The sequence below is a fragment of the Sarcophilus harrisii genome, chromosome 1, assembly GCF_902635505.1.
Source record: "Sarcophilus harrisii chromosome 1, mSarHar1.11, whole genome shotgun sequence".
Taxonomy (NCBI): domain Eukaryota; kingdom Metazoa; phylum Chordata; class Mammalia; order Dasyuromorphia; family Dasyuridae; genus Sarcophilus; species Sarcophilus harrisii.
Window position 1 is genome coordinate 34,491,998 of NC_045426.1, and position 14,804 is coordinate 34,506,801.

General features: G+C 45.5%; 1 long non-coding RNA gene across 3 annotated transcripts; it reads left to right on the plus strand.

The window, feature by feature from the left end:
• The first annotated feature begins 6,159 nt into the window (after window positions 1-6,159).
• Window positions 6,160-10,882, plus strand: LOC116421708. Of its 3 annotated transcripts, none has more exons than XR_004232200.1 (5): window positions 6,160-6,342; window positions 7,917-8,099; window positions 8,718-8,809; window positions 10,055-10,237; window positions 10,523-10,882. It is a non-coding gene; the product is annotated as an uncharacterized LOC116421708 (long non-coding RNA). The 3 variants fall into 3 exon arrangements; XR_004232198.1 differs by lacking the exon at window positions 6,160-6,342 and adding an exon at window positions 6,872-7,289 and having other exon boundaries at window positions 10,523-10,874; XR_004232199.1 differs by lacking the exon at window positions 6,160-6,342 and adding an exon at window positions 6,872-7,289 and having other exon boundaries at window positions 7,917-8,094; window positions 10,523-10,874.
• Window positions 10,883-14,804: the final 3,922 nt, after the last annotated feature.

Sequence of the window (14,804 nt, forward strand, 5' to 3'; positions counted from 1 at the left end):
TACTCAGAACACATCTCCAGGATTGTATTTAGATCTGAACACCAAATTCGAAAAAGCATCAGGAGGATGCTGACTGAGATTCAGAGAGAGAGACAGACAGACAGAAAGAAAGAAAGACAGAAAGACGAGAGACAGCAATAGGGAGGGAGATGAGGAAAAAGGAAGGAAAAAAGAGGAAAACCAGGAAGCTCTTGAGTCATTGGAGCAACTGGAGATGTTAATCCTCAGAAGGGAAAGCTCAATGGAGATGCCATGGCTGTCTTCCATGTACACGGAAGGTTAGAGCTAGAACAGATTAGCCTTATTCTGTTTGGTCCCAAAGGACAGGAGCTTAGGGAATGGGTAAGAGTTGTGATGGGCCAGTGTGGGTTTGATGGAGGGAAAGATGGAACTAATGAGATGGATAATAATGGGACTAATCCCAACATGGAAGGGTCATAATTGAATGACTATTCCTAAATCATTGATCTCATCATCAGTCTCCTTTTCAATAGTCTCCAGCAGCTCCGAACTCCTCTGTTGAGCATTTAAAGTGCTTCCTAAACAGGTTCCAGCCAGTTTCTGAGATGATTAGATATTATTGCCCTCCAGGAATGCTATGGTCTACCCAGATTACCCTTCTCACTGTGTCTCATCTGACCCCTAAGAAGTTCCCCTCTCCTCCCTTCTTAGAATCCCTTCAAAACTCAGCTGAATCCCCTGCTTCCACGGAGACCATCCCAGGCTTCACCCCAAACCCAGGACCAAGCTTAGTGCTCTCTACACAATAGAAAATGAATAAATGCTTGTGAATTCTTTTCCTGAGTGTGGATTTTTCTAGAGATGGTCATTGATGCACATTCCTTCCAACCCTACAATCCTGTCCTCAGATAGTTAGAAGGAAGCTTAAAGAACAATATTACAGAAAAGGAAACTGATAGCCAGAGTTGACTTACACAGGCTAATAGGGATAGAAGATGCTATTTGAATGATGATATTCAGATTCCAGGTTCAGGAGGCTTTCTACCGACCCAAAGACAAGGAGAAAATGTGGGGTTACGTGTTTAAGGAGCTGGAGACTGGCAGTACGGCTATTTGGAAGGAGCTCAGTATTCACAGAAAACACAAAGGGCAGCAAGGTAGCACCACACACTTCATGGAGTGCCAGACTTGGACTCACCAAAATTCCCAAGTTCGAATCAAGCTTCAGACACTTGCTAGCTGTGGGATCCTGGGCAAGTCCCTTCACCTGCCTCTGTTACCTCATCTGTAAAATGAGCTGGAAAAGGAAATGGCAAAACCTCTGGTATCTGTACCCTGAGTCAGGAAGAGTCAGACACGACCAGAAGGACTGAGCACCAAGGAAAAGAAAACCTGGATTCAAAGCCAGGCTTGGCCACTTATTGCCTTTTTGACCTTGAGCCAGACAGTACAACTCTGAAATTAAGTTATTTCATCTGTGAAACAAAGAGCTGTGATCCTAGACCTCAGGGAAATGAATGTCCCCAAGCTGGAGACTCAGGCTTCCTACTGTGATAGCAGCAGCCCCAAGTGTTCCCCCCCCTTCCCCAAGTGTGTGTCTGTCTCCTTCCTTCCCTTCCTTTTCCCTCCCTCCCTCTCTGATCCTCTCTCTCCCTTTCTATCCCTCCAACTCCCTCCATATCTTTGTCTCTATCTCTGTGTGTGTCTTTCTGTGTCTGTGTCTCTGTATCTCTGTCTCTGTCTCTCTCTCTCTCTCTCTCTGTCTCTCTCTGTCTCTCTCTCTCTCTCTCTGTCTCTCTCTCTCTCTCTCTGTCTCTCTCTGTCTCTGTGTGTGTGTGTCTCTGTGTGTGTGTGTGTGTGTGTGTGTGTGAATCTCAATGTTAATGTTTCTGGCTTTCTGGCTCTGTGTCTCTCTAGTTCTATCTCTGTTTCTCTGTCTCTGTCAGAGAGAGACAAACAGACAGAGACAGGGAGACAGAGAGAGAGAGAGATATAGAGACAGAGACAGAGAGAGAAAGAGAGAGAGATAGAGAGAATACTAAAGTGGAAGGACTAAGGAAATAATTTTAAGACTTTTACTTAACTGCACATGACAGAAAAGGTTAAAGAAAAAAGGGGGAGAGGAGGGATCCCTGATGTTCAAAGTAGACCCAGTGGGAAATACGACATCATTCTGCTTTTAGCTAAGCTGTGGAACTGTAATCCTGTGTGTCCATTCAAGTTAATTCAACGAGTAAATGAGCACTTACTTGCATGCAAAGCACAGGGAAGGACATGCATGGTCCTCAAGAAATTCACAACTTAGGATAGAAATTTATAGTCTAATACACTCACGGATGGGTTCAATTAGATGACTTCAGGCTGGGGCTCGTTCCAAGGCTGAGAACTTCAATCCTTCCGTAGACCTATGGTTGTAGTGCTCCCTCCCTCCTTCTGTGGAACAGACCCCAACCTATCCATACTTCCCGATACTGGGCTCCTCTTGCCAATATTCTTCCACAAACCTGACACAAGAAGACCACCCAACATGCTAGTCTTTTGCCCCATCTTTTTACTAGTGGAGAATAAGGGCTTGATTTATCTCTTGTTTTCCCTCTAACCAAATTCTCTCCTCTTGTTTTCTCTTCATAACTTTCTCTTTTTTAATGTTATTGTTCAGTCATTTTCAGCCATGTTTGACTCTTCGTGACTTTGCGTGGGGTTTTCTTGGCAGAGATACTGGAGTGGTTTCCCATTTCCTTCAGCTCATTTTACAGATGAGGAAACTGAGGCAAACAGGATTAAGTGACTAGCCCAGGGTCATACAACTAGTATCTGAGACCAGATTTTAATTCAGATCTTCCTTCATGCCTCCCACTCCATATGGTTGATAAAAGGTCACATATGTGGAGCTTGAAGGAAGCTTACTTATAGATGTCATGAGATCACAGATTTAGAAGGCTCTCCTGAGCTACGCTCTCATTGTACAGATGATTAAATGTAAGATTAACCCCTTAAACAAGGATGCCTTCACCCCAGATCAGATAAGTTTTCAGTGACAGGGAGAGGATTCAAAATCAGGTCCTCTGATCCCAAATCCATCTCATTTCTCCACTACTTTAAAAAAAAATCAAACTTGATTTCCCTTTTTCAGCCTTCATCACTCTGTTTCTTCAAATGACTGTCCAGCCCAATAGCAGAACTCTGGGATTGAAAGTAAAGCAAGCCATCACTCATGCCCCTTTCATTGTCACTGCTCAAGGAGACTGAAGTTTCATGCTTGTAAGGACCCCACAAGGCTGATAAAGCCAAATCCCATAACTAATTCCAGGCTTTTGACTTAACCACCAGTCTGAGGAACAGAGGAGGAAGAGAACATCTGGAGGGATGAAAGCTCAGGCTGACTAGTCTAGAAATCGATGTTCTCCTTGAGTGTTAGATATCGAGGTGCCCATCTGGGAGCCAGTTGTAAATTGATACCAGGTGTTAAACTTGCTTTGGGGGGGGGAGAACAATAGTACAAGGGGAGCAGAAATAGCCCAGACTTGTAATTTCATTGGTATAGAGAACACCCCTAAAAAAAATTCCTCCTACCAATGGAGATAGTTGAACTCTCTGGCCTTTTGAGTCTTACTTAGCTGCCCAGAGCACTGAGCGGTTACATGGCATCTCCCAGGTCACCCAGCCAGTACACGTTAGGTTGGTTGGCTCTGAATCTGTACCTTCCTTTTTCTGATCTTTAACTCTCTATTAGCTACATATCACACCTCCATACTAAACACTGATTTGTTCATAGTTACCTAGTCAAGTTACAGCTTTGTAGAAATCCTCACTTGTCTGGCTTTTTGCATTCTTTACACACTGAGCGAAGTCGCTTCCTAGAACAATCCTACGTGGAATAGTAAAGCATCCCCAGGTTTGATGGAGAATGGAGAAATGAGAAGTAAGGGGGCCAGTGCTGTGGAAGGAGGAGAAAATGCTCAAGGAACTTTCAAAACTTGGGACCAGATGGGTTTTATTATACCTTTCCAAAAGCTTGGGGAGTTTTTATACAAATAGCTATAAGCAAGTGACCTTGTAACAGTCCTGTTTATAAGACTTGCTAGGCTACAAGTTGTTTGACATGAACTAAAAAGATTGCATTCTAAATGGCCCTGGGAAGTGGGAAACCGTCTATCTTGCAGACCAGATTCACAGGGAAAAAAAAGTGTTTCTCTCATTTGAATACAAACCACTTACCATAAAGTAAGTGTTTCCTCTGTTATTTCTTCAAATGACTGGGTCAAACGTGTTTTAAATTCAAATCTCTTCTGTGTGGTTTGACTCTTGTTAGATATTGATTGGCTGTGGTCTAGCCAGTGGGGCCTTGTAGGAGTTAAGATAAAGGTCTCAGTTCCAAAGGGATAACTGGTGGTTTAGAGAGATTAGAGGTAAGAATTCAGGTTGGGAAACTCGGGCTATGTGTTAAGAAGGATAATAACAGGAATATTAGTTTATATACATATGCCAATTTAAGGTTTGCAAAATGGTTTCTGAATATTGGCTAATTTGATTGTCAAGACAATCCAACAAGGTCCCTGCTTTGAGGAGCCTAAATAGAGCCCGGGAACCAAGAGAAAGGCCATCCAGTCTAACGCTACATTTTAGCAGGAAACAGAGCTCAGAAAGTTTCAATGACTCATCAGGTAATAGTCACCAGATGCAGTATGTGAATCTGAGGCTTCTACTGCAAAATCAGGACTCTTTCAGTAATATAAGGCAGTCCTCATACTGCAAATGAATATGCTGAGCCTTAGGAAGGTAATGACACATGGCTAGCAAATCTGAGGCAGGATTGCCATTCAGGTTTTCCTGATGCTAAGTCCAATAAGCTATCCTGTATGCCAAGGAAAGAAAGGATTTTTTAAAAGGAAATGAAAGGAAGGAAGGAAGAGAGAAAGAGGGAGGGAAGGAAGGAAGACAGAGAAATAAAAGAGAAGAATAAAAAAGAAGAGGGGAGGAGGAGGGGGAAGGAAGGAAGGAAGGAAGGAAGGAAGGAAGGAAGGAAGGAAGGAAGGAAGGAAGGAAGGAAGGAAGGAAAGGAAGGAAGGAAAGGAAGGAAGGAAAGGAAGGAAAGGAAGGAAGGAAGGAAAGGAAGGAAGGAAAGGAAGGAAGGAAAGGAAGGAAGGAAGGAAGGAAGGAAGGAAGGAAGGAAGGAAGGAAGGAAGGAAGGAAGGAAGGAAGGAAGGAAAGGAAGGAAGGAAAGGAAGGAAGGAAAGGAAGGAAAGGAAGGAAGGAAAGGAAGGAAGGAAGGAAGGAAGGGAGGGAGGGAAGGGGGGGAGGGAGTGAGGGAGGGAGAAAGGAAGGAAGGAAGCATTTCTTCAAATGACTGGGTCAAACGTATTTTAAATTCAAATCTCTTCTGTGGAAGGGGGGGGAGGGAGGGAGGAAAAAGGAGGGAGGGAGGAAGGAAAAGGGAGGGAGGGAGAAAAGAAGGGAATGAAAGAGGGAGGGAGGGAATGAAGGAGGGGGGTATGATGGGAGTAAGGGAAGAAGAGAAGAAAGGAGGAAGGGAGGGACAGAGGGGAAAAGAAGGAGGAAGGGAATAAATGAGGGAGGGATGACGGGAGTGAGGGAAGAAAGGGAGGGAGGGAGGGAGGAAGGAAGGAAGGGAAAGAGGGAAGAAAGGACGAAGAAGGTAAAGAGGGAGTCAGGGAAGGAGGGAGGGAGGGAAGGAGGAAGAGGGGGAGGGAAGGAGGGAGGCAGAGAGGGAGAGAAGGAAGGGAGGAAGGAAGATAAAATCTATTAAAAACTGGTATTTATTTGAATTTGCAGAGCACTTTATAAACATCTCATTTAGACTTCACAGCTTTGCGACTACAGACATTATTATCCCCATGTTACAGATGAGGACACGGAGGAGATTTGCCCCAGATCACACAACTAATAACTGTCTTCTACAGGATTTGAACCCAGACCCTTTTGCCGCTGACAAGACTCCAGCGGCTCCAGCCCGGGGTGGGATGCTGGGGGCAGACGTGTGACTGGCCGGACCTTTCCCCCAAAGCGCCACCGAGAGAGCCGGGCCGCCCGCCCTTCGGGGTCCCCGCAGACCACCTGACGGGGCGGGCTCAGCACCCTGGACCGCGTGCGCGCAGCAATCGAACCAACAATTAACCACGAAAACCGTCAGCACCGCCCCGCCCCCGCCCCCCATTGCCCCGAGGCTCGGAGATGGGCTGCCCCCGCCTCCCACTTTCTGCCCAACCCCTATTTTCAGGGGAAGCTCCGGCCCGAGGGCCGAGAGGCGGCCGGCCGGCTTTCCCGGAGCTCGCCTCCTCCCAGAAGGCCTTTCACAGGCAGCCAGGAAGCTGCCGGCCTACTGTGGCCGGCCTGGGGTTTGGCTCCCTGGATCCCGGCCAGGTTTTTTTCTTCTTTTTCTCCTTTATTTATTATTTTTTCAGGAAGCAGCTTAGGTTTCAACAAACATCCAGTTCACAGGATCACGGGCCTCCAAGCTGGAGAGAGCCCTTAGAGGTCCCCTAATCCAACCTCTGTCTTTCATAAAGGAGGCCTGGAAGGCTTGTTATGTGCCCAGTGTGGCAGCCAGACTCGACCCTCCAGGGGCTAATGCAGCTTCTCTGTGCCTGCTCAGAGAATGCAGGCTCAGGGGTGTGGGATGGACGGCTCCCTCCATCCTTTTCTCGGGTCAGACTGAGCTTCCAGGAAATGTCAGGTCTTTAGGGAATCATTATGCACTTTGAGGTTTGTCATTTTTTCCCTCTTTTGTCCAGCACCCAGTAGAGTGGAGCTCTGGAACGCCTTAAGCTTTCTCTAAACAGTTTGTTGTTCAGACATTTTCAGTCACATCGACACTCCAGGACCCCATTTGGGGTTTTCTTAGCAAAGATACTGGAGTGATTTGCCATACCTTCTTCAGCTCGTTTTACAGATGAGGAAACTGAGGCAAACAAGATGAAGTGACCTGCCCAGGGTCCCACAGCTAGGAATTGCCAGATTTGAATTCAAGAAGATGCGCTTCCCGACTCAGAACCTGGCGCTCTGTCACTGTAGCACCCAGCCGCCCCAAACGCCTCCCCTTGATCTGCCAAAGGAGGTAGCTGGAGGCTCATACAACTGAAGAGTGTTGCCAGAGTGGGACAGAGATGAGACCGAGGAGCCTGTTTCCATGAAAGGGGAGGTGATGTCTAGCAGAAGTGTCTAGAGGAAACTGGAGACTTTGGATCCTTGGTTCCCATCCTTCTGCTGACAACGTGCCGGCAGCAGCCTCTCTGATGGGTGGCACGTGGACTGGAGACACCTTTAAATGGCTTTTGTTGGTCTTCATCTGGTCTCTGCCTCTCTTCTCAGTGAGTCTCTGCTCTTGGTCTGGTCCCTTTGATGAGACATTGCTATAAGGGAGTTCCCAGTGGGTCTCTCTGCTCCTGGTCTGGCCCCTTTGATGACAGAAACAAAGGGACCCTGTAGAAGGGGAGAGCCCTTGGACTGTGTCTCCTCAAGCCCAATACGTTGCCCTGTAGTTCTTGCCTATGTCAGGGTCAGCTCTACCGCCAGCACTTTCTTGGTTCGGGGTTGAGGTTGACATGGAATAAGCTACTTGTAAGTCATTGAACAGTCACAAAAAGAGGTTTGCTTTGTCCTAACACAAGCTAGATTCTCTGAAGGGCACCACCTGTTAGTCATCAGGGAAGGACATGGTGAAGAACTCATGAGGTCTTTAAAAATTCCCCAAGTCCCGGGGGCCACAGGCACAGGGGCACAGGAACCAGTGGCAGGGACTCTGAATGGCCTTGGGGAGCAGGAATCCGGGATCGGTCCTGTTGCAGGTTCGGGTTTGTGTCCTTTCAGGGAATGACAATGGCTAGAGAGTAGAACGGAGGAAGAGGAGCCTTCCCAGATTCTGGGTGGAGGGAAAGAAACTACGGGCAAGAAACGTTAGTCCTATTTGACTTTGTGTTTGTCTTTTGGTTTTACAGAAAAGGGATTCATTCAAATGCTGCAACCTCGTGAATTTGGAAAGGTCAGGAGCACGAGCCAGCTGAGCAATCATGTTCGAGGAGTCCTAGAGTCAAGCCCCACCCCGGTTTTGTAGCCAGTCCAGCAACAAGGTCCAGAAGAGCGAAAAGAGACCTTGGAGACCCAGGCCAGTCCTAGGTGAGGTGAGCTGGGATTCCCCCCCCCCCTCCCCCGGCAGCAATGACTTCGGATCTGAAGCTGGCCCACTGCAGTCCCCTTAAAAATTAAGACAAATTCTCCAAAGACTGAGATGATAGAGGAAAAACTATATTTCTGAAGTGCAGACATGGGATAGATGTCTGCATTTCTGTGCTGGTTATATCTTTGAAGTAAATTATCCTTTTGTAAAAGCTAATTGATGCTAATGGATTTAACAGAACCGTGGGCCAGTCACTGGCTGGTGGCTAAGGGAGAGGTGAACATAACAGTTGGGGGTTGATTTAATAGCATTAGAGAAAAGATGCTCCCAGCTTTCATAGGTATCCACAGAACCCTGATGGGAAGATTAGGGGAGGACTGTCTCTAGGATAGTGAGCCAAAGTACACTCACTACAGAAATAAAATCCAAGAGAAAATTAGAATAGAATAGAGTTCTGATGGCTAGATTTCCTGGGACAATCATTGGAGTACTTTTTTGAAAGGGAGAAAATAACTTCTCATCCACTTGAAGAACCTATACCATTGCTTACAAGGAAAGAGTATAAAAAAAAAATAGATCTCTGCTAACAATGAGCCCTGATGATTTATTTTTCCCCATGCAGCTTACCACTGCCATGATAAGCTTACAAGATGACACGGACGTGATAGGTGGGAACTGATTGATTGATATCTACATAATTGAAGATGACTTCAGGTAAGATCATAGATCTATTTGAATAATGAGGACAGACTATCAACTTACAGCTCTTCCTCTCAAAAAAAAAAAAAAAAATCTATGCTTTTACCCCTTAATGATCAAGTCACTTGTCTTTGGTCCCCAGTCTGTAAAATTAGGGGACTGGACTCAGTGACCTCTGAAATTTTTTCTTCATTGAGATCTTGGCTAGTTTTGAGGGTATAGGAGAAGATCGCAGAAGCCTTTTTCTTGTCCCCAAGAAGTCAATTCTTGAGAGTTTTCTGTGACTCCCCCAAGGAGAGAGCGGAGACTAGGCTATTAGAAGTGACATGGCCTACCTACAGCTTCCTGGTTCTGTATTCCTAGTACCCATCCTGTGGATAGTCTAACATATCAACCCCAAGCTCCACTTTTTCTGGGCCACACTAGAAAAACCTCTTCAGATTTCATGTGACTCCTGCAAAAGAAGAAGGAGCTGAAGATTTCAACAACTTTTCAGGGCTCCCCATTGTCTACAAGGTGGCATTCAAGGCCTTTTATGATTTGGCCCCAGTGTACCGAGTAGTTCCCTACATGAACCCTCTGCTCTAGTCCTGAGAGCTAACCAGAAGTACATCTGACAATAACATAAAGGTTCGATCCTTCTGTAAAATAATTGGGAATATGCCAGAGAAGTCCCTGATTTGGATTTATCCATTGATTACACAATTTTTCTAAGGGACACGTACCTCCAAGAGGTCAAGCCTCTTGGGGTCTGAGCACAAGGTACCAGCTTAGTATCAGTCAGATTTATAATATAAAGATGAGTCAACTACTGTAGTCTTGGGCTCTATTAAGGGAGATGAGGAGGCAGATGAGAAGGTGTGCTCCGGCCTGACCAGATCACATTTGGAACGCTGTGTGTTCGGGTGTGAGCTCCACATGTCAAGAGTGATGTTGATCAGCTTGGGAGCAACTTACAGACACTCTCCCTGGGGTGGTCCTGTCATCATGACCCCATTTGGAGTTTTCCTGGCAGAGATACTGGCCTGGCTTGCCATTTCCTCCTCCAATTTTTTTTATAGATAGGGAAACTGAGGCAAAGAGGGTTAAGTGACTAGCTCAAAATCAGATAGCTAAGAACTGGGGAGTGTGAGCCTTCCTGACTCCTTGGTAGCCAACTCCTTGGTAGCCCACCTGGCTACCCGACCCAATATCACAGCTGTTGCAAGTGTTTTACGCCCTGATGTGTGGAAGAGTGATTTTGTTTCTGCGTGTCCACAGAGAGAATGACAGGCAGTGACGGGGAGAAACTGCAGAAAGGCGAATTTAGGCGTGACATCAGGGAAGACTTCTCCAGAAGTAAAATGGGCTGCTTCTGGAAGCAGTGAATTCATCACTACTTTGTTTGATTGAGGTCTGGACTTTTGCAATTAGTCTCCCTGCCTCCAGTCTCTCATTACTCAGGTCAGTCATCCGTATTGCTACCAAAGTGACCTTTCCTGAAGTATTGTCTGACTATGCTCCCCCCCTCCCTACTCAAATTTCAGTAACTTTTTACTACCCCCAGAACCAAATAATTAAATATGGTTTTCTGTCAGACCATTGGAGCCCTTGACAACTGACCCCTTTCCATACTTCCTGCTCTTTTACATATCACCCATCTCCCCACTCTCTGCAGCCATACTGATGCATTTATTATTCCTCACTCATAACCATGCTCCATTTTCCCTCTTTGCTCCCCATTCCCAGAATGCCATCAAACCATGGAATCCCTGGCTCCCTCAGTCTCAGCTCACATACGAGCGAATGGCCTCCGTTTCCAGAGCCCTGCACTCTCCCACTTATTCCGTATGGACTACGTACATAACTACGCATATAACTGTTTCTAACCACGAGGTCTACGAGAGCCTGAGCACGTTGGGCAAAGGGACTGTTTTCATGTCCCTTTGCATCACCAGAGTCTACCACCATGCAGTGTACACTTAATAAATACATGTTAATTGATTGGTGCATGGCCACGTGACGGGTATGTTGTAGAGAGGATTGTTCTTCAAGGAGGGTTTGAACCAGATCACTTCTGATAGCCTGCAATGCTGTGATCATTGTATATGATTACATTTGCACAGGTCTCATGAGAAGGTGGGGCAGTGGATAGAGTGTGGAATCCTGAAAACTCCTGCTTGCCTCAGTAAAATAAGAAGGAAGATGGAGAAGGAAATGGCGAACCACTCTGGCATCTTTGCCAAGACAACTTCAGATGGGATAACGAGGAGTGGGACACGCCTGAAATGACTGAACAATATCCCATTAGACTGTAAGCTCCCTAAGAGCTTTTTTTGCCTTTGTTCATATCCCCAGCATTTAGCACCGTGTCTGACACATAGCAGGTGTTTGGTAGGGATCTGTTGAACAGTTGACAAAGATTTCATGTTTTTTCCTATGCCATATCTGTAAGATGCTTTCCCTCTTCTCTACCTTTTCACCTCCTACTCATCTTTCAGCAACAGCTCGAAGCCCAATTCAGTTTAGAGCTCCCCTGCACCTTCCCCATCCCAGGGTAATCTAGGGGGCATGGGGCTTATTTTTTCACTATTCACTCCTCTGGCTCACCATCGCAAGATGCCTTGAGGCTTCCCCCATCCTGCTGGCTTCTGGGATTATTTCACTCTTCCTGCTGTCTCCCCTGTGAACCACTAAACTCCCTCTGAATTCCTAAGTTCCTAAGGGATTGTGTCTCAGACATCTTGTCTAGACCATTGACTTCATGCAAATCAAACACTGTAGAATGATCAATACCTTGAATGAGCATCGATGGTGGAAATGGGGTAAGGAGAAGGAAAGATTGTTCCTATGAGCTCATCGGTGTAAAGAGCAGATGCGATGCAGACTGGATGCAACACCTAGTCAGGCTCATGGGACACTGAGAAGTGCAATGACTGGAACAAGGTCTCGGTATTTTTTGAAGGCGAGTCATGAACCCAGGACTTCCTGACCTACGCTAGCTCTCTATTCACCATTGAAGGCACTCGGGAATAAACAAAGTCCTGTCACTGTGGCAACCACTAGACACTCCCAAGTTTTTCAAGCCTCACATTTAGTTCCCTCAAGATGGCTCAGGAGAGACCCTCTGCTTCCCACTGCCTTTTAGACCAGGCATCCAACAATCTTGATACAAAGCAAAAACTAAAAAATAATTAGCATTTATCAAATTTATTCAACTGAAATAGTGTCTTGAGAGGGGTGATTGTGATTTGCCAGTGCTCAGCACATAATAGGCACTTAGTACATGTTTTTTTGATTAATTAAAAGCATCAAACACAAAATAGCATAAAATACACTAAATGTTAGCATATTGCATGAAAATAACAGTAGATTTGGAGTCTTAAGTTCAAAATCCAGCTCTTTTATTTGCTGTTTTTGTCACCTTGGGCCTCCATCTCACCCTTGGGCCATTCTGGGCCTCCCTCTGTAAAATTAAGGGTTTTGCTTATATGACTTGAGATGGCTTTTAGCCTATGACCTTCTAGCACCGTTCTAGGTCCCATCCTCCCCAGCCCTGTCTCTTGACTCACAAATCATCAAGGTCTCAATTTCTCCTCTTCAAGGAGGTATCTTATTGCTCTGTGCCATGAAGAAAGGATTGGGTTGAGTGCAAAATCTTGTCCATCCGATGAACACAAAAGGTGCAGTGTCTCGATGTGTGATATCATGGGAGCAGTATCCGGTACCTAGCATGAGCTAGGCTAGTGTTCCTGTGAGATACTGAGACCTTCCTCAAGGCCTGGCTCTTAGCTCGGGCTCATCTCATCACTTTGTGGCTTCCTGAGTTACAGACCAGACAAGGAGCCCCCGGGGATGCTCTAATGCTTGGCTAGTGGATCCCGGAGGCATCCTCCGTGCAACAATGCCCTTCTCCTACCAGAGCTAAGCGAATCTCCTCTGCCCAAGTGCCAGGGGGCCGGATCGGGTCTCATTTCCTTGCAGTAGAAGCACATTGCCAAAGGACTGGCCTGGATAAGTTTTAGTCCAGAGTCTCTGGGCTGCTTCGGCTGCTGCTCACCCCCAGAATCACTGAAAGCACAAGAATCTTGCTGATGCTCTCATCACTCACGGGGTCGGGGAGACTGACCTGAGTGAGTTCCCCAGCCAGGCGAAGGAACAAAACTCACGTCTGGATCATGGCTGCTCTCTCTGTTACCAAGGGTGGACCTCACCAAGGGAAAGGCGACCCTGAACATCTGCCTGCCATAGCAAAGTATAGTACATAAAGAACCCCCCAGATTCAACAGCCATTTTCTTCCCCTTTTGTTCCATTTTTATTCTAATACTCCTTTCAAAATAGGTCCACATTACACACACACACACACACACACACATTCCCACTGAATTGATAGTTTATGAAATTATAAAAGGGGGGCATTGGGTTTAGGGGAACCAGAGGGAAATAACAGTTTTAACACACACAGACACAGAACTGATGATTGATTTATGACATTATGAAATGGGGGGAGGTTGGGGTCAGAGGGACTGGAACAAGATACAATTTATACACACACTCAGAATTGATAATTTATGAAATTATGAAATGGGGGCATTGGGGTAAGGGTACCAGAATAGTCTTCACACACACACACACACATACATCCACACAATGGATAATTTATGAAATTATGAAATGGGGGCATTGGGGTTAGGGGAACCAGAACAAGATGCCATTTTAACACATACTTACATAGAATTGATGATTAATTTATGAAATTATGAAATGGGTGGGGGAGGTTGGGATCAGAGGGACTGGAGCAAGATACAATTTATGCACCCACACACCACACATACATACACACAAAAGAATTGATAATTTATGAAATTATGAAATGGGGGCATTGGGGTCAGGGGAACCAGAACAAGATGCCATTTTAACATACACTTAGATAGAATTGATGATTAATTTATGAAATTATGAAATGGGAGGGGGAGGTTGGGGTCAGAGGGACTAGAACAAGATACAATTTACACACACACACACATACACACACACACACACACACGTGCACACACACATACTCTGAATTGATAATTTATGAAATTATGAAACGGGGGCATTGGGGTCAGAGGTACCAGAACAAGATGCCATTTTAACACACACTTATATAGAATTGATGATTAATGTATGAAATTATGAAGTGGAGAGGTTCCCATCAGGAGGATAAGAATGATGCAATTTTCACATGCACACTCTGAATTGGTAATTAATATAGGAAATTATGAAATGGGGGTTGGGGTTAAAAGAGACCAGAATAAGATACAATTTTCACACATATATCTCTTGGAAGAGGAATCTTTTATGGAGTTTTGAAGAGCCATAGAAACTCCTTAAATCATATCAACGCCATGATTGGGTATTATTAGCCCATTTCACAAAGGCAATACGTGGAAGTGCCATCAGCTGCCCAGAGTCACATAGCAAGGACTGGAATCTTGACTTCATGTTTGGAGTTCTTCCCGCTGGCTCTTGGATTGTGATGAACAAGATTCAGCTCTATCAAGGTAAAACTTCCCCTCCTGTGGGTGTTTTATGCCTCAAACCTCTTCTTAATGTCATGTAGAAATTTGATACCAGCGTGAAATTTTCCTATTCACAACGAGACATGCTTCTCATGCACCGTGTCCAGTGAGCGCTTTGCAGCTGTAAAAAGTCATATCGAGGGCTTTGGGGAGCTCCTCAGGAAGGAGCCAAACTCCCGAGGGGCAGACATGATTTTAACAGGCAGCATCCTTTGGGGTTTGCAAGATAACAGAGTAGGAGATCTATACTCCAAGGAGATTATTTTTAAAAATTGAAAAGAACCCATGTGTACGAAAATATAACAGCTCTTTTTGTGTTGGCAAAGAATTCTAAGCAGAGGGGATTCCCATTGAATAGGAATGGCTGAAGAAGCTATGGCGTATGGATGTGATGGATGTTACTGTGCTGTAAGAAATGGTCAAGGGAATGGTTTCAGAAAAACCTGGGAAGACCAAAATGAGGGGA